Source organism: Melopsittacus undulatus, chromosome 18 (genome assembly GCF_012275295.1).
Source record: "Melopsittacus undulatus isolate bMelUnd1 chromosome 18, bMelUnd1.mat.Z, whole genome shotgun sequence".
Lineage (NCBI taxonomy): Eukaryota > Metazoa > Chordata > Aves > Psittaciformes > Psittaculidae > Melopsittacus > Melopsittacus undulatus.
In genome coordinates, this window is record NC_047544.1 from 228,194 (window position 1) to 234,194 (window position 6,001).

The following is a 6,001-nucleotide window of genomic DNA, read 5'->3' on the forward strand; positions in this document are numbered from 1 at the left end:
CCCGCTCCGCCCCCGACTGCCGCGGCCGCCGCTTTAAGCGCCTCCCCCCGGCCCCAGGTGACCACACCGAGCGCACTCCTCTGATTGGCCAACTGGCCGCAGGGGAGGGGCAAAGCCGTGCGCCCATTGGGCAGCGCCGAGAGCAAGCCCCGCCCCCGTCCCTCCCCTCCCCGCCGCGGCCCCGGGCGGGCAGCGCGCGCCGGCACCACGTGCGCGTCCGGCGGCGGCCCGGAACGGAAGGGAAGGGAACGGAAGGGCATTGAACGGCATTGAATGGCGTTAAACGGCATTGAACGGCACCGTGTGGGGCTGGCGCTGCCCGGGCAGGCTCCCGGCACGGCCCGGGCCCAGCGCAGCGCTGGTGCGGCACCGGGATGGGCAGGATCGGGCCTTGCACAAGGGCGGCCCGGTTTGTTCGTGGGTACCCGCAGCTCTCCCCCCCCCCCCAGTGTGAGCGGCACGACCCGGGGCACACACACACACACATACACACACCCGTGCACACACACACACACCCGTGCACACACACACACACACACCCGTGCACACACACACACACCCGTGCGCACACACACACACACACCCCCGTACACACACACACACACCCGTGCACACACACACACACCCGTGCACACACACACACAGACCTGTGCACACACACACACAGACCTGTGCACACATACACACACCCCCGTACACACACACACCCGTGCACACACACACACACACACCCCCGTACACACACACACAACCGTGCACACACACACACACACACCCCCGTACACACACACACACACACCCGTGCACACACACACACACACCCGTGCACACACACACACCCGTGCACACACACACACACACCCGTGCACACACACACACACCCGTGCACACACACACACACATGTGCACACACACACACCCGTGCACACACACACACGTGCACACACACACACACCCGTGCACACACACACACCCGTGCACACACACACACACACCCATGCACACACACACCCGTGCACACACACACACATGTGCACACACACACCCATGCACACACACCCGTGCACACACACACACACACCCGTGCACACACACACCCGTGCACACACACACCCATGCACACACACACACACCCGTGCACACACACACACCCGTGCACACACACACACACACCCGTGCACACACACACACACCCGTGCACACACACACATGTGCACACACACACCCATGCACACACACACACGTGCACACACACACACCCGTGCACACACACACCCATGTGCACACACACACACACACACATGTGCACACACACGCCCATGCACACACACACCCGTGCACACACACACACATGTGCACACACACACCCATGCACACACACACCCGTGCACACACACACCCATGCACACACACACACACCCGTGCACACACACACACATGTGCACACACACACCCATGCACACACACACCCGTGCACACACACACACTCGTGTGCACACACACACACACACCCGTGCACACACACACACACACACAGACACCAGTGCACACACACACACACACACCCGTGCAACACACACACACCCGTGCACACACACACACACCCCCGTGCACACCCCAGTGCCCGTTCCTGCCTCGGTGTGACCGTTGCCCGGCAGGAAGCGCGGCTCGTCAGGCACAGTCACACTGCGGTATCCGGTCACCGCACGGGTCAGCGCCGGTGACGTGGGCCACAGGAGGAAGCGGCCGGGATGCCCCCACTGCACTGCCCCAGTGTCACCAGTGTCACCGGCCAGAGTCCGTCCTGTGTCCCTGCGGGCCCCGTGGCCCCGGCCATGAGTGGTGCTGGGTGCAGGGGCTGCGGTTTGGGGTTGGGGGGAAGCCGAGGGGGGACCGAGCCCAGAGCTTGGGGTTCCATCGTCCCTCTGAGCCCCAGGATGGGAACAGGGGGTGGCCTCGTGCCCTGTTCCCACATCCCGGTCACCACAGGGGTCACCACATGGCGGTGAGGCTGGAAGTGCCCATGGCCTGGGCCCCTGGATCCATCCCATTGTACTCCCAAAGCTGTAGGGGACCCTGATGTGCCTGCACCCCTGCAGGGCAGAGGTAGCCAGGGGCAGTTCTGAATACATGGGGTGCTGCTCTGAACATGGGTGCAGCACTGAGCATGTGGGGTGCAGCATCACTTGCATGGGGTGCACAGAGTGATGCATGCAGGGTGTTTCCTGAGCCACCTCTGGGTGACATGTGGGGCCCAGCAGGAGTCAGCAGTGTTGGCTCTTGGAGGAGCTGGATCCAGGTCAGCTTTGACCAGTGCTGGTGACTGGGAGAGCTTCCTGAGGACTGGAGTGAAAGCAAAACACCACTCCCGTCTTCAGGGAAGACAATAATGAAGACCTGGAAATCATCTCCATGTGTGTGAAGAACAAGAATGTGATGGGGAACAGCCAGCATGGGCTGCCAAAGTGGAAATGGCACTTCCCCAGCTCTGCAGTGAGGTGACTGGGTTGGCAGCCAGCAGAGAGTGTCCTGTACCTGCCCCTCAGTACAACTGCCAGGGATAACATCCTCTCAGACCAACCAGAGGGGCATGGTCAGCTGCGTCACAGTGAGCTGGACCGGAACCCAGCTGAGTGTCCAGGCCAGAGCATGGGGATCATGGCACAAAGTCCATCCGGAGGCTGGTGGCTCATGGTCTGCCCCGGGGTGGATGCAGGGACCTGTTCAACGTCATCCAGAAGAACCTGGGCACAGGGTGGATGCCCCCAGCAGCGCTGCAGGTGATGGCATGGGAGGAGCTGGAGCACCAGTGGGTCCTGCTGCCCTGCAGATGGACCTTGGCACCCTGGATGTGCAGAGCTGAGCTGCTTGGCACTGGTGCTCCCAGCCCCAGCACTGGCTTTGACCTGCAGGTCCATGAGGGTGTCCTATGGCAAGGGGGAGAAGATGCCAGAAGCTTCCCCCATGTCTGACAGAGCCAGTGCAGCAGCTCTTGGATGGACTCACTGCTGGCCAAGGCTGAGCCCATCGGTGACAGTGGTGGTGCCTCTGGGACAACGTATTTAAGAAGGGATAAAAACTGCTGGGAGAGAGGAGTGGGAACGTGAGAGAGCAGCAGCCCCTGAGGTCAGTGTAGACAGGAGGTGCTCCGGATGCTCGGCAAGGATTCCTCTGCAGCCCGTGGAGCTCCATCCCATCCATCAGGGAGGAAGAGGAGCTTGGAAACAGGGAGGGGGGGAAGGTGTTTTAGTCTGGTTCCTGTTTCTCATTATCCTGGTCCATCATTAATTGGCAATAAACTGAAATCGATTCTCCCAAGCCAAGTCTGTTTTGCCAGTGATGGTACTTGCGGAGTGAACCACAAGCTTTCCACCATACACAGCACCCGGCGTCCAGCCAAGGTCACCCACAACCGGGTCTGCTCAGATCTCTTCCCCTTCCTGAGCACCCTCATCCACTGCGGTGCTAACCCAGGCGATGCCACTGCAGGGCCCAGGAGCCCTCTAGTGATGGTGCGGGTCACTGCCACAGCACCGGTCCCCAGCCAAGAGAAAACCCGAGGCTCCATCATCCCTCACCGAAGCCAATGGAAGACTTGGTCTCCTCTTTTCATGCTTTTTATATTGCTGTGCTTGGAAAATGACCCCAAACCTCCTGCAGCCGACTCCCAAATCCATGTTCTCCTCACGGACAAAAGCAGTTGGCTGTGCCAATACGAGTATGGTGTGAGCTCCTTGTGAACATGTGGCTGTGAGCACATCAGCCACAGGGCTTGAGGAGCCAGAGCAGGGCGAGCACTGCAGGCAACAGCTATGGAGCTGGACTGGGGGATCCAGAGAGCTGGTTTCCTACACTTGACACCATCACTGCATCACTCTGTACCGTGTCTGCTCTCATCTGATGCTGTATTCTCATTCAATGAACAGGAAATCAAGCAAGAATGCCCAGGAGCTCCCTGAAATGAGGCACGAGCAGCAGGTTGAAGGAAGTGATCCTTCTACTCTGCTCCTGTGACCCCTCTTGCAGCACTGTGTGCAGTTCTGCTGTCCTCAGCATAAGGACATGGAGCTGTTGGAGGAGGCCATGAGGATGCTCAGGGGCTGGAGCAGCTCCAGGCTGAGAACATTGGGGCTGTTGAGGCTGGAGAAGCCATGAGGAGACCTCAGAGCAGCTCCAGTGTCTGAAGGGGCTACAGGGTCACTGGTGAGAGACTCTTCATTAGTGACTGTAGTGATAGGACAAGGGGACGGGTTGAAACTTAAACAGCAGAGGTTTAGACTGGATGTAAGGAAGAAAGTCTTTACTGTGAGGGTGCTGAGGCACTGGAATGGGTTGCCCAGGGAGGTTGTGAATGCTCCATCCCTGTCAGTGTTCAAGGCCAGGTTGGACAGAGCCTTGGGTGCCATGGTTTAGTGTGAGGTGTCCCTGCCCATGGCAGGGGTTGGAACTGGATGATCTTAAGGTCCTTTCCAACCCACACTGTTCTATGGTTCTATGATTCTAAGTTCAGATTAGATATAAGGCAGAAGCTCTTTCCTGTGAGGGTGCTGAGGCACTGGCACGTTTGCTGCAGGCTGTATTTGAAGGGAGCTGTGGCAATGATTGCCTGAACATTCAGTTATGGGGAAGAGTGCGGTGTGGGGACCGCAGTGGTGAATCCTCCATCCCTGGCAGCCTTCAGGGCAGCCCAGCCCTACGGAACAGCGGCGGCAGGGCCCGAGCTGGGCTCCATAGGAGGCAATGGAACGGGCTCTGCCCATCACCGCCGCCTCTGGCCCCGCCCCCGGCGCTGAAACCACGCCCCATCCATGCAGAGGACACGCCCCCTGCGTGGGTGCCGTTGGGGGCTTGGCGCCGCCTAGCGGTTCGGATCAATACATCCTCGAGGGGAAAGGGGGGGGTGCCATTGATGCTTGGGGGCAAGTAGAGAGCGAGGGGCTGGGGGCTGGAGTGCGGTGGTGGTGATGTCCGGTGGTGGTGATGTGCAGTGGTGGTGATGTGCAGTGGTGGTGGTGATGTGCGGTGGTGCTGGTGATGTGCGGTGCTGGTGATGTGCTGTGGTGGTGATGTGCTGTGGTGGTGATGTGCTGTGGTGGTGGTGATGTGCAGTGGTGGTGATGTGCTGTGGTGGTGATGTGCAGTGGTGGTGATGTGCAGTGGTGGTGATGTGCTGTGGTGGTGATGTGCAGTGGTGGTGATGTGCTGTGGTGGTGATGTGCAGTGGTGGTGATGTGCAGTGGTGGTGATGTGCAGTGGTGATGATGTGCTGTGGTGGTGATGTGCTGTGGTGGTGATGTGCAGTGGTGATGATGTGCAGTGGTGATGATGTGCTGTGGTGGTGATGTGCGGTGGTGATGTGCTGTGGTGGTGGTGATGTGCGGTGGTGATGATGTGCGGTGATGGTGATGTGCGGTGGTGATGTGCTGTGGTGGTGGTGATGTGCTGTGGTGGTGGTGATGTGCAGTGGTGGTGGTGATGTGCTGTGGTGGTGGTGATGTGCTGTGGTGGTGGTGATGTGCAGTGGTGGTGGTGATGTGCGGTGGTGGTGATGTGCACTGGTGATAGTGATGTCCGGTGGTGGTGATGTGCTGTGGTGGTGGTGTGCAGTGGTGATAGTGGTGTTCTGTTGGTGGTGTGTTCTTAAGCCATGGCAGGGACTGCAACAACTCCCACTGTTCCCATCCTCCTGCCCAGGGACCTGCTGCCAACTTCTCCCCCATCACCTCTCTCTGCTTCTCCATACAGAGCCGTGCCCTGTCAGATGCCAATGGCACTGGAGGTGCCTGGTGTGAGCTTTGCTGCCCTGCACCCGGGGGGCTCCTGCACATCCTGTACAAAGCCCAAAGGTGAGGCTTGGGGGTGGCAGAGTCTGCAGGGCTGTGCCAATGGGAGCTGCATTGCCCCAGGGTTGCATTGGCTTTGTTTGCACTGTGAATGCTTTGGACACTGCCAGGGATGGGGCAGCCACAGCTGCTCTGGGCACCCTGTGCCAGCGCCTCAG